Here is a 14,745-nt window from a genome sequence, read left to right as displayed (position 1 = left end):
TGCAGGTCCCTTCCAGTAGAGAAAAAACATTTATTCACAGCATGGTGCCCAGGACCAATTTTTCTCTTTATCCTTCTTTGTTTCCCTTTCTTTCCACACAAAGTTTCAGTTTAATCAGCAGCATGTACAGCTTAACTTCTTTATTTGCAGTCCAAACTTTTAATCTCCTCTCCTCCCCCACTCCCCTCACCAGGTTCAGACTTGAGTTTGTGACTCTGCTTTAGTGCTAAAGTGCCTATTTCTTTCATGTAATTAGCAAGAGTCCATGAGCTAGTGACGTATGGGATATACATTCCTACCAGGAGGGGCAAAGTTTCCCAAACCTCAAAATGCCTATAAATACACCCCTCACCACACCCACAATTCAGTTTTACAAACTTTGCCTCCGATGGAGGTGGTGAAGTAAGTTTGTGCTAGATTCTACGTTGATATGCGCTCCGCAGCAAGTTGGAGCCCGGTTTTCCTCTCAGCGTGCAGTGAATGTCAGAGGGATGTGAGGAGAGTATTGCCTATTTGAATGCAGTGATCTCCTTCTACGGGGTCTATTTCATAGGTTCTCTGTTATCGGTCGTAGAGATTCATCTCTTACCTCCCTTTTCAGATCGACGATATACTCTTATATATACCATTACCTCTGCTGATTCTCGTTTCAGTACTGGTTTGGCTTTCTACAAACATGTAGATGAGTGTCCGGGGGTAAGTAAATCTTATTTTCTGTGACACTCTAAGCTATGGTTGGGCACTTTGTTTATAAAGTTCTAAATATATGTATTCAAACATTTATTTGCCTTGACTCAGAATGTTCAACTTTCCTTTTTTTTTCAGACAGTCAGTTTCATATTTGGGATAATGCATTTGAATTAATCATTTTTTTCTTACCTTCAAAAATTTGACACTTTTTTCCCTGTGGGCTGTTAGGCTCGCGGGGGCTGAAAATGCTTCATTTTATTGCGTCATTCTTGGCGCGGACTTTTTGGCGCAAAAATTCTTTTCCGTTTCCGGCGTCATACGTGTCGCCGGAAGTTGCGTCATTTTTTTGACGTTATTTTGCGCCAAAGATGTCGGCGTTCCGGATGTGGCGTAATTTTGGCGCCAAAAGCATTTAGGCGCCAAATAATGTGGGCGTCTGATTTGGCGCTAAAAAATATGGGCGTCGCTTTTATCTCCACATTATTTAAGTCTCATTTTTTATTGCTTCTGGTTGCTAGAAGCTTGTTCTTGGCATTCTTTCCCATTCCTGAAACTGTCATTTAAGGAATTTGATCAATTTTGCTTTATATGTTGTTTTTTCTCTTACATATTGCAAGATGTCTCACGTTGCATCTGAGTCAGAAGATACTTCAGGAAAATCGCTGTCTGGTGCTGGAACTACCAAAGCTAAGTGTATCTGCTGTAAACTTTTGGTAGCTATTCCTCCGGCTGTTGTTTGTATTGATTGTCATGACAAACTTGTTAATGCAGATAATATTTCCTTTAGTAAAGTACCATTGCCTGTTGCAGTTCCTTCAACATCTAAGGTGCAGAATGTTCCTGATAACATAAGAGATTTTGTTTCTGAATCCATAAAGAAGGCTATGTCTGTTATTTCTCCCTCTAGTAAACGTAAAAAATCTTTTAAAACTTCTCTCCCTACAGATTAATTTTTAAATGAACATCATCATTCTGATTCTGATGACTCTTCTGGTTCAGAGGATTCTGTCTCAGAGGTTGATGCTGATAAATCTTCATATTTATTTAAAATGGAATTAATTCGTTCTTTACTTAAAGAAGTACTAATTGCTTTAGAAATAGAGGATTCTGGTCCTCTTGATACTAATTCTAAACGTTTGGATAAGGTATTTAAAGCTCCTGTGGTTATTCCAGAAGTTTTTCCTGTTCCTAATGCTATTTCTGCAGTAATTTCCAAAGAATGGGATAAATTGGGTAATTCATTTACTCCTTCTAAACGTTTTAAGCAATTATATCCTGTGCCGTCTGACAGATTAGAATTTTGGGACAAAATCCCTAAAGTTGATGGGGCTATTTCTACCCTTGCTAAACGTACTACTATTCCTACGTCAGATGGTACTTCGTTTAAGGATCCTTTAGATAGGAAAATTGAATCCTTTCTAAGAAAAGCTTATCTGTGTTCAGGTAATCTTCTTAGACCTGCTATATCTTTGGCTGATGTTGCTGCAGCTTCAACTTTTTGGTTGGAAACTTTAGAGCAACAAGTAACACATCATGATTCTCATGATATTATTATTCTTCTTCAGCATGCTAATAATTTTATCTGTGATGCCATTTTTGATATTATCAGAGTTGATGTCAGGTTTATGTCTCTAGCTATTTTAGCTAGAAGAGCTTTATGGCTTAAAACTTGGAATGCTGATATGGCTTCTAAATCAACTCTACTTTCTATTTCTTTCCAGGGTAACAAATTATTTGGTTCTCAGTTGGATTCTATTATTTCAACTGTTACTGGTGGGAAAGGAACTTTTTTACCACAGGATAAAAAATCTAAAGGTAAAAACAGGGCTAATAATCGTTTTCGTTCCTTTCGTTTCAACAAAGAACAAAAGCCTGATCCTTCATCCTCAGGAGCAGTTTCAGTTTGGAAACCATCTCCAGTCTGGAATAAATCCAAGCCAGCTAGAAAGGCAAAGCCTGCTTCTAAGTCCACATGAAGGTGCGGCCCTCATTCCAGCTCAGCTGGTAGGGGGCAGGTTACGTTTTTTCAAGGAAATTTGGATCAATTCTGTTCACAATCCTTGGATTCAGAACATTGTTTCAGAAGGGTACAGAATTGGTTTCAAGATGAGACCTCCTGCAAAGAGATTTTTTCTTTCCCGTGTCCCAGTAAATCCAGTAAAAGCTCAAGCATTTCTGAATTGTGTTTCAGATCTAGAGTTGACTGGAGTAATTATGCCAGTTCCAGTTCCGGAACAGGGGATGGGGTTTTATTCAAATCTCTTCATTGTACCAAAGAAGGAGAATTCCTTCAGACCAGTTCTGGATCTAAAAATATTGAATCGTTATGTAAGGATACCAACGTTCAAGATGGTAACTGTAAGGACTATCTTGCCTTTTGTTCAGCAAGGGAATTATATGTCCACAATAGATTTACAGGATGCATATCTGCATATTCCGATTCATCCAGATCATTATCAGTTCCTGAGATTCTCTTTTCTGGACAAGCATTACCAGTTTGTGGCTCTGCCGTTTGGCCTAGCTACAGCTCCAAGAATTTTTACAAAGGTTCTCGGTGCCCTTCTGTCTGTAATCAGAGAACAGGGTATTGTGGTATTTCCTTATTTGGACGATATCTTGGTACTTGCTCAGTCTTTACATTTAGCAGAATCTCATACGAATCGACTTGTGGTGTTTCTTCAAGATCATGGTTGGAGGATCAATTTACCAAAAAGTTCATTGATTCCTCAGACAAGGGTAACCTTTCTGGGTTTCCAGATGGATTCAGTGTCCATGACTCTGTCTTTAACAGACAAGAGACGTCTAAAATTAATTACAGCTTGTCGAAATCTTCAGTCACAATCATTCCCTTCGGTAGCCTTATGCATGGAAATTCTAGGTTTTTAAAACCGATTGTTCGACACTCTCTAACGTGGTGGACAGATCACCATCGTTTAATTCAGGGGGCTTCTTTTGTGCTTCCGACCTGGACTGTAATTTCAACAGATGCAAGTCTCACAGGTTGGGGAGCTGTGTGGGGATCTCTGACGGCACAAGGAGTTTGGGAATCTCAGGAGGTGAGATTACCGATCAATATTTTGGAACTCCGTGCAATTTTCAGAGCTCTTCAGTTTTGGCCTCTTCTGAAGAGAGAATCGTTCATTTGTTTTCAGACAGACAATGTCACAACTGTGGCATACATCAATCATCAAGGAGGGACTCACAGTCCTCTAGCTATGAAAGAAGTATCTCGAATTCTGGTTTGGGCGGAATCCAGCTCCTGTCTACTCTCTGCGGTTCATATCCCAGGTATAGACAATTGGGAAGCGGATTATCTCAGTCGCCAAACGTTGCATCCGGGCGAATGGTCTCTTCACCCAGAGGTATTTCTTCAGATTGTTCAAATGTGGGAACTTCCAGAAATAGATCTGATGGCGTCTCATCTAAACAAGAAACTTCCCAGGTATCTGTCCAGATCCCGGGATCCTCAGGCGGAGGCAGTGGATGCATTATCACTTCCTTGGAAGTATCATCCTGCCTATATTTTTCCGCCTCTAGTTCTTCTTCCAAGAGTAATCTCCAAGATTCTGAAGGAATGCTCGTTTGTTCTGCTGGTAGCTCCAGCATGGCCTCACAGGTTTTGGTATGCGGATCTTGTCCGGATGGCCTCTTGCCAACCGTGGACTCTTCCGTTAAGACCAGACCTTCTGTCTCAAGGTCCTTTTTTCCATCAGGATCTGAAATCATTAAATTTAAAGGTATGGAGATTGAACGCTTGATTCTTGGTCACAGAGGTTTCTCTGACTCTGTGATTAATACTATGTTACAGGCTCGTAAATCTGTATCTAGAGAGATATATTATAGAGTCTGGAAGACTTATATTTCTTGGTGTCTTTCTCATCATTTTTCTTGGCATTCTTTTAGAATACCGAGAGTATTACAGTTTCTTCAGGATGGTTTAGATAAGGGTTTGTCTGCAAGTTCCTTGAAAGGACAAATCTCTGCTCTTTCTGTTCTTTTTCACAGAAAGATTGCTATTCTTCCTGATATTCATTGTTTTGTACAAGCTTTGGTTCGTATAAAGCCTGTCATTAAGTCAATTTCTCCTCCTTGGAGTTTGAATTTGGTTCTGGGGGCGCTTCAAGCTCCTCCATTTGAACCTATGCATTCATTGGACATTAAATTACTTTCTTGGAAAGTTTTGTTCCTTTTGGCCATCTCTTCTGCCAGAAGAGTTTCTGAATTATCTGCTCTTTCTTGTGAGTCTCCTTTTCTGATTTTTCATCAGGATAAGGCGGTGTTGCGAACTTCTTTTGAATTTTTACCTAAAGTTGTGAATTCCAACAACATTAGTAGAGAAATTGTGGTTCCTTCATTATGTCCTAATCCTAAGAATTCTAAGGAGAAATCGTTGCATTCTTTGGATGTTGTTAGAGCTTTGAAATATTATGTTGAAGCTACTAAATCTTTCCGAAAGACTTCTAGTCTATTTGTTATCTTTTCCGGTTCTAGAAAAGGCCAGAAAGCTTCTGCCATTTCTTTGGCATCTTGGTTGAAATCTTTAATTCATCTTGCCTATGTTGAGTCGGGTAAAACTCCGCCTCAGAAAATTACAGCTCATTCAACTAGGTCAGTTTCTACTTCCTGGGCGTTTAGGAATGAAGCTTCGGTTGATCAGATTTGCAAAGCAGCAACTTGGTCCTCTTTGCATACTTTTACTAAATTCTACCATTTTGATGTATTTTCTTCTTCTGAAGCAGTTTTTGGTAGAAAAGTACTTCAGGCAGCGGTTTCAGTTTGAATCTTCTGCTTATGTTTTTCATTAAACTTTATTTTGGGTGTGGATTATTTTCAGCAGGAATTGGCTGTCTTAATTTTGTCCCTCCCTCTCTAGTGACTCTTGTGTGGAAAGATCCACATCTTGGGTAGTCATTATCCCATACGTCACTAGCTCATGGACTCTTGCTAATTACATGAAAGAAAACATAATTTATGTAAGAACTTACCTGATAAATTCATTTCTTTCATATTAGCAAGAGTCCATGAGGCCCGCCCTTTTTTTTGTGGTGGTTATGATTTTGTATAAAGCACAATTATTCCAATTCCTTATTTTATATGCTTTCGCACTTTTTTTATCACCCCACTTCTTGGCTATTCGTTAAACTGAATTGTGGGTGTGGTGAGGGGTGTATTTATAGGCATTTTGAGGTTTGGGAAACTTTGCCCCTCCTGGTAGGAATGTATATCCCATACGTCACTAGCTCATGGACTCTTGCTAATATGAAAGAAATGAATTTATCAGGTAAGTTCTTACATAAATTATGTTTTCAAGCCGCTCAGTAAAATTTACCAACCAAAAAAAAAGATTTTTATTTTTTCTTCTTTCTCCAATACTTATGTCCCTTTTTAAAGCTGTTTACATGCAGGCATTTTTTTTAAAAAACAAACAGTCAGAGGTGCTCCTCTGTGTCACTCACCCTCCTATAGCACGGCGTTATCCCAGAACTTCAGGAGCCCAACAACAGAAATCCTCAGTGAGTCTCCCTCCTTTCTCGCAGCACCGGTGGGGAAGGAGAACCCGGCTGTTGGCTACTCGCCAAGAACTCTTCTGGAGGTACGTCAGGGCTCGTTCGTCCGCACAGCAGGACCGGCCTCCCGCCACGCTCGCCTCCTCCCACGCAGCAACGGTGGGGGAGGAGGGATCCAGCCGCACGGGCCCGCTCAAGACCTTCAGAGAGCAAATGAAACAAGGGAACAGGTAATTCTTCCAGGTGCGCCGAGTAGCGCAGCTCCTTACACCGCCAGAGTGTCTTCAGTTAAAGGGTGAGTGAAATACTTGCCAAAATCCAGGACATAGTTGAAAGAGACAGGCTTGCTCAGCTTAATGCAGCAGATTTTTGCATCCTCCTGTTTTTGATTTCTTTTCGTTTTTGGTCACAGGTAGGGGAGAGGGAGAGTTAAAAGTCCTGTACCTATCTTAGATTAGATACCTGCTTATGGATAAGGTAGGATTCTTTAATCAAAGGGGATCTCAATACAGTGGGATGGAGTTCCACTGTTTTATGTTCCGTTAGCGTTGATTCTTGCTAACCAGGCAGCAAGCCCAAATTTCTCAGGGCTGGTGCATATTTTCACCACCAGCAGCTTGTAGGACTGCAGCACAGCACTCAGCCACCTGTGCTAAGCTCCTCCTCCGGAACAGGTGTCTAGAGCCCAAATCCACGATTTTTAAGCAACTTTCTAATTTACTCCTATTATCAAATTTTCTTTGTTCTCTTGCTATCTGTATTTGAAAAAGAAGGCATCTAAGCAAAGAATAGAAAATGGAAGGGGTGTCCCAATACTTATAGGATAGAAATTAATGTCCTATATGAATAAAGGCGTCCGTGCAGTGTTTATACGAGGGGAACAGGGGAACAAAATAACAGTAGATTCTTACAGGTGTTCTGATGTTATACCGTAAAACATTGATATCCCGATACAATCTCAGAGCCACTGAAACCAGGGTTTCCTTATTAGCCTTTAACTTGTGGTGGGGACTCCGTCTCTCTCACTCTCAGCATTCGGCTCACAGGGTTTGCCTGGCTATTCGGCTTGTCAGCATTCCTCGTGGCTTGCGATCTTCCGTACCCTTATGTCACATTCACGTGACCTACCCTCTGTCCACTCCAGACACTGCAATCTTGGCACACCTGCTCCTATCCATTTGAATAGCATATAGCGTCCGGATTAGTGGAACTTGAAAATATTTAGAAAGAAATTCATCCATCAGCTGTTCCATAAAATACTTGACTTTATTAGCGCAATTGTTAAAATATGACATGGGTCAGCAAATAAACGAACATGGTGCAGTCTGGGGCGTGTTTGTGCTATGCCCGAGACTACACCATGTCCGTTTATTTGCTGACCCATGTCATATTTTAATGATTGCACTAATAAAGTCAAGTATTTTATGGAACAGCTGACGGATGAATTTCTTTCTAAATATATCTAAGCAAAGAAGTCAGACAATTTTTGGTTTAGAATACTGGACAGCACTTTTTTATTGATGGGTGAATTTATCCACCATTCAGCAAGAACAACCCAGGTTGTTCACCAAAAATGGGCCAGCTTCTAAACTTACATTCTTGCTTTTCAAATAAAGATACCAAGAGAATGAAGAAAAATTGATAATAGGAGAAAATTATAAAGTTGCTTAAAATTGCTGCTCTATCTGAATCACGAAAGAAAAAAATTGAGTTCAGTGTCCCTTTAAACATTACAAGCGGCAGCTAATTTTTTTTACGCTTAAGCGCTAACTGCATTTGAGTTAAAAAAAAAATTGCAGCCAGATTAATGCTGGTATTACAAGTTGAAAGAAAAAAGAGTGCGATTTTAGGAATTCATATATTATGACATCGCTAACTTCTATGGGGCGCGCAAAAGAAAGTCTTTGATTGCTTGCACGCTAACCTGAACAATAGATCAATTGCACTAAAGCTGAAGGTACATTAGGAATACTTAAAATTCTTATTTTTGACTCTTTCCGGCTGCTGTACCTCTGTTCTCTACTTACATTTCTCAAGTATAGGTGTTGCTTTTCGTGCTCCTGGGTGCTGTGCACTTAGTTACTGGACTGTTATTTTGTTGTTGACCTCTGCTTGTTTGACCACTCTGCCTGTTAACCCCTAAACTGCTGGATTGAAATACTGCTGCTGAACTCTGCTTGTCTGACCACTCTGCCTGTCTTACCCCTATACTGTTGGATTTCCCTTTGAAGCTGACTCCTGCCTGTTCCTGGTCCTTCTATTGGTCTACCCCTGAACTAGTATTCTGCCGGATTTTCTTTCTATTGCCACTAGGACTGCCCTGCCTACTGTGAGTACTGCTTACCTCATTTTATAAACTTTCTCTGCTCTGGGATATTTTCTATCACTCCACTTGACACCGGGGTAAGAAGACTACTGGCCAAGTTTGGTGTGATAGAGGAATATCCCACGAGCATTGCATTATACTTGGGCCATAGATCCAAATGAGGTTGCAAGAGCAGTCCATCTTCAGGGACAGATGCTGGGAACCCATACCGTACCCTTGCAGAATGTGGACTCTAACCTAGAGGCTATATACGTTATGCTCTCCTCATTGGTTGCAGAAAAGAATACTACTCCTGTTGTTGCTCAGCCAGTCCTAGCTGCCAGTGCTAAGTCCCCTTCCCCTGCTTCTGGAAACATACCCCGGATACCTTTGCCTGACAAGTACCATGGTACTACTGACTGTAGGGGTTTTCTTAAACAGTGCAGGCTGCACTTTCACAATAATCCTCACACCTTCCAGTCTCATCATTCAAAGGTCATCTTTATCATTTCTTTATTGAAAGGCAAGTCCCTGGCCTGGGTCTCTCCCCTTTTGGAACAGAGCGCTCAACTCCTGAACGATGCTGATGCTTTTATTACTGCATTATCTTCTGTGTTTGGGACTTCTGGCCGTACTACTGCTGCAGAATACTCTCTCTTGGATCTCTGCCAGAGCAATAGGACTGTGGCACAATATGCCATCGAGTTTCGCACCCTCAAGGCGGCCTTTAGGAGAGGTTTGCATGAATGCCTCAAGGACAAACTTACTTATTGTGATGTTCCTTCTTTCCTTGATGAATTTATATCACTTAGTATCAGTCTAGATTCTTGCTTCCAGGAGAGACAAGCTGAGAGAGACAGAACTTGTAGAAGCCTTCCCTTTCGTCATCTTACTCGTCCGGTTTCTAGACTATCCTCTACCCCTTCAGCACCTCCAGTTGCCTCTGTAGAGGAACCCATGGATCTATCCTCCCTCAAGCCCTCTGAATTCGAAAGACAGATAAGAAGGAGATTGAGACTGTGTTTCTTTTGTGGTTCTAACTCACACCAGCTTAAGAACTGTGATATTCTGCCGGGAAAAGTCAATGCTTAGAGGATAACATTGGGGTACCTCTAAGTGTGGTCAATACTAAATCCCCTCAGTCCTCTCGGATCCTGGTACCTGTTACCCTGACCTTCCTTCAGAATTCTGTCCACGCTCAAGCTCTTATTGATTCAGGGTCAGCTGGAAAGTTTCTTGATCACCGTTTTATGATTCAGGCAGGCTTTCCTCTTCTGCAGAAGAAACAATGTTTCAAGATAACTACTCTGGATGGCACTCCCCTTGGATCAGGTTTAATCCATTTTGAATCAGCACCCCTAACCCTGACTGTGGGAGTCCTTCATACCGAACAGTTGCAGTTCGATGTCATTCATTCTCCAGCACAACCTGTCATCCTTGGTCTTCCTTGGCTTCGTATTAACAATCCATAATTCGACTGGGTCAAGGGAAAGTTGGCCTCCTAGGGTACATCCTGCTTCCACTCCTGTGTTGCTAAGGTTACTCCTCTGCTCCGCATTCCCGTAGCCAGTTTACAGACCCCTTAAAGCCTTCCCTCAGTATATGCAGATGTCACAGACGTCTTTAAAAAGAAAGCACCTGATGTGCTGCCACGCCACCGTCCTTATGACTGCAAAATCGACCTCTTTCCTGGAGTCCCACTTCCTAAAGGGAGGACTTATCCACACTCCAAAGCTGAAACCAAGTTAATAGAGTAATATATTCAAGAAAACCTAGCTAAAGGCTTTATTCGCCCTTCCTCTTCTCCTGCCGGGGCTGGCTTCTTTTTTGTCAGTAAGAAGGACGGTGGGCTTAGACCCTGTATTGACTACAGAGCCCTAAACAACATCCCTATCAAGAATCACTATACCATTACTTTGATCACTGAACTTTACGATTCACTTCTGAATGCTTGGTACTTCACCAAGTTGGACTTACGTGGTGCGTACAATTTTATCCGTATCTTCTGCCTTCAATACGAGATCACGGCATTACGAATACCTTGTAATGCCCTTTGGGCTGTGTAATGCCCCTGCAGTCTTTCAAGCATTTATCAACAATGTCTTCCGTGACCTCAATCGCACTATCATCGTCTACCTGGATGTAATCCTTATATTCTCTTCCACCCTTGAGGAGCATCATGAACATGTGAGACAGGTACTTCTCCACCTCAGAGACAATTCTCTGGTAGCCACTGGAGAAATGTGAGTTTGATCAAGTCCAGATCCAGTTCCTCGGCTATGTCATCTTGAAGGAGGGTTTTGCCATGAATCCTTCTAAGCTCACAGCAGTTCTGGAATGGCCTCAACCAACTTCTTTAAAGGAACTACAGAGATTCTTGGGGTTCTCCAATTATTACCGCAAGTTTATAAAGAATTTTTCCCAGATAGTTGCTCCACTCACTGAGTTCACTAAACAGAACAAAAACTGCAACAATTGGCCTCCTGAAGCCATAAATGCCTTCTCTCTTCTGAAAAAAGCCTTTTGTTCTGCTCCTGTGCTCCTCCATCCTGATCCTGACCTGCAGTTCACTTCAGTGGTTGATGCCTCCGAGATTGGGGCTGGGGCAGTCTTAACCCAAAAGGATCCTTTAACTTCCAAGTTACACCTTGTAGCCTTTTTCTCTAAACGCTTTACTCCTGCATAGAGGAATTATGATGTGGGCAATCATGAACTCTTAGCCATTAAGATGGCTCTGACTGAATGGCGTCATTGGCTAGAGGGTACCTGCAACCCCATTCAAATTCTCACTGATCACAAGAATCTGACTTACCTAGAGACTGCTCATCGACTCAATCCTCTACAGGCCAGGTGGGCCTTGTTCTTTTCTCGTTTTAACTTTGTGGTATCTTAACTTCCTGGGACCAAAAATAAAAAGGCTGACGCCCTTTCCCATCAGTTTCCTCAGTCTAGTGATTCTTCTGAAGCTCCTATTGAACACATCATACCCCTCTCCTGTGTGGTTGCTCAACTTAACACCTCTCTTCTTCAAAGACTGTAAAGTGCCCAGTCTAGAAAGCCTCCTGAAGCCCCCATGGCTTCTGTCTTCTTTGTACCTCTAAACCTACGCATCCCTGTGCTATCCTGGGCTGATGATAGTAAACTGTCAGGACATCCTGGTTTGACAAGAACTTTCAAGCTTCTTTCCCAACATGTATGGTGGCCTACCATGAAGTCTGACGCTCAAAATTATGTGAAAGCCTGCATGACGTGTGCTGCCAATAAGACTCCCCGATCCTTGCTTTCTAGGTTCTTCCAACCATTGTCCATTCCCAAACAACCTTGGACACACATAACAATGGATTTCATTGTGGATCTCTCCCCTTCTGACCATCATACAGTTGTCTGGGTTGTAGTGGATCGATTTTCCAGATTGGCTCATTTAGTACCCTTAAAGAAACTGCCATCTGCCCAAGAATTATCATCTCTTTTTCTCTTACATGTGGTACGACTACATGGCATTCCCATGAATATTGTTTCCGACAGAGGCCCACAATTTGTCTCTACTTTTTGGAAAGCCTACAAGTTGATTGGAACCACTGTTTCCTTGTCCTCTGGTTACCATCCTCAGACCAATGGGCTGACTGAGAGAGTGAATCAAGATTTTGAAGCCTATCTTAGAGCTTATGTTGCCGAACTGGCAAAGAACACTCATTGGCACTCTTCTCTATGATGTTCTCCATTTCAAGCCGCAGCAGGCTACCAACATCATGTCTTTCCTCTTTCCGTTCAGTCAACAGGGGTGCGTTCAGCTGTCTCCAGATACAAGAGGTTTGCTGATCATCATTGAGCTACTGTTCGTGCCTTTCGGTAGGAGAACATGTCTGGGGTCTCTACACGACATGTTCGTCTACATCAACCCAGTCATAAATTAGGGCCCAGATATATCGGCCCTTATAGAGTCCTTAAAAGACTGTCTTCTGTTGCCTACAAAGTGACCTTGCCCAGAACCCTGCGTATACACCCAGTCTTTCACATCTCACTTCTCAAGCCCAATATCAAGAACAGATATACTCGATTCAGACCTCTTCCTCCTCCGCTCTTAATTCATGGTGAACCTGAGTACGAGGTTGCTAAGATACTGGACTCCACATACAGGCACAGACAACTGCACTACCTCGTGCATTGGAAGGGTTACTCTGTGGCAGATCGTTCCTGGATTCCTGCCCGTGATGTGCATCCTCCTTCTTTGGTCTCCAAGTTTCACTCTGCTCACCCCTCCAAACTACATTAGGGTCCCGGAGGTACCCTTTGAGAAGGGAGCTCTGTCACGCCACTCTGCTTCCTTTCCTGTGGCCATTGCCATGGACACAGTCGGCTCTTTCCGGTTGCTTGGGTGGTTGCTAGGGACACGGCGGTGATCTGGGTGCACTTGCTGCAATGTCATCCCTCTGAGCCTCCTGGAACTGTTCCTTGGCGCGAACCTGGGGCTATGTAAGTACCTCTGTTCGGTTAGATGAAGAAGATAAAACATCCATTTATTATAATGCGTATATAAAAACATAAATAACAACTTCACTAATTCAATAGTGTTCACAACAGAGTATACCATGCAATATGATTGAATCGTTAAAGTACTCAAAAAACACATGCATTTACTGATGAGATTCTAAAACCAATTGTTAAAAATTGTAAATTTGTTTCTAAAAAAACAAGAACCCTAGCACAGTCTTTATCATCTAGCATGATTAAAAATAACATATTATACACAGAATCCATATGGCTAAAACATAAAGGAAATTTTAGATGTGGCAGCAAAAACTGTAACACTTTCATCCCCATTTTAAAAGGTGATTCTTTCAAATCTAGCAGTACTAATCAAAAATTTGAGATCCAGTTTTACGCAAATTGTGGCACTCAATGAGTGATTTATATGCTGAGTCATTACATAGGACAAACCTCTAGAGAGCTCAGAAAAAGAGTAGAACACATCAGGGATGTGAAAAATTATGTAAAGGAATCAGCTGTGGCTATGGCTAGCCATTTCAAAGGTACACATTTTACAAATAAGGCTAATATATCTGTTCAAGTTATAGATTTAGCTAGAGTCCCCATAAGAGGGGGCAACAAAAATAAAATCCTTGATAAGAAAGAACTATTTTGGATCTTAAAATTAAAAAACAGAATTCCACTAGGAATGAATAGAGAGTTTGATATTAGTTATTTCATAGACAACTGAAGTTGTTAGGAATTGCAACTGACACCACTGTATCTTAAATTTTATATTTTGCATTTGGCTGTTTGTGCCCCTACATTTGGTTAGACAGAAAAAAAGACGACAGATCCGGACAGGTAGCCAGTGCCAAGAGTTTATTCATACAGGTGATAGACAAGAGGTTCAGCTCTGACTATCTGACATGTTTCGCGCATGCACAGATGCGCTTCCTTGGTTAGCAGCAATGCAAAATGGCAGAAAACTATATACTTTTGGTTGGTTTAAACAATCTGCTTTATTATAACAGGATTAGGTATTCACCTCTGTCGTCTCAATAATGTAATCCCTTAATCAGGCACATGTCTCCTGTATCTTGTAGAATTGTCCATGATGTTATCTAACTAATACAATAAGTAGTTTAGCATAAAAATAGTCTAAATATTCACAATTTTAAAATGTGAATTTGAATTCAAAATTATTCAGTTTGGTAACAATGAATATTTGCATAGAGAATGTATTGTGTCACCTCAACTCTGTTATTATAATAATGCTTTTTTGTTGTTTTTAATATTCACTTGGTTTTGTGTTTTAACCTCATCCGGTGTGGCAAGAGTTAACTGGTTTGTACCTTGGGTATAAATCATCTTACTCTGCCACACCTGACTAGTCTATGAATAAGCGCCACTAGGGGGCGTGAAACGCGTAAGACTGGCCTTGTATGCATGCCTGCCCTCTGTTTGGGAGCACATTATGTTTTTATATAAGTGTTATAATAAACGGATGTTTTATCTTCCTCATCTAACTGAGTAGTGCCTGCTTCCTTTTGACTTCTTGTACTTTTTGCGGCCTGATCTGCCGTCTGCTACGGCACTCCAGGTAACTTTGGTGGCAGAGTACTCTTTGATTGAGGAGTTCTTTTTCCTCGGTTGCACAGACCAGTGGTTGGACCGTGTTCCCGATACCCTTCTTACTTGTAAGTACCTCTGTTCTCTACTTAGATTGCCCAAGTATAGGTGTTGCTTTTCGTGCTCCTGGGTGCTGTGCACTTA

This window comes from Bombina bombina, chromosome 2 (assembly GCF_027579735.1).
Source record: "Bombina bombina isolate aBomBom1 chromosome 2, aBomBom1.pri, whole genome shotgun sequence".
NCBI classification, from domain to species: Eukaryota; Metazoa; Chordata; class Amphibia; order Anura; family Bombinatoridae; genus Bombina; species Bombina bombina.
Note: the sequence above shows the minus strand (reverse complement) of the source record.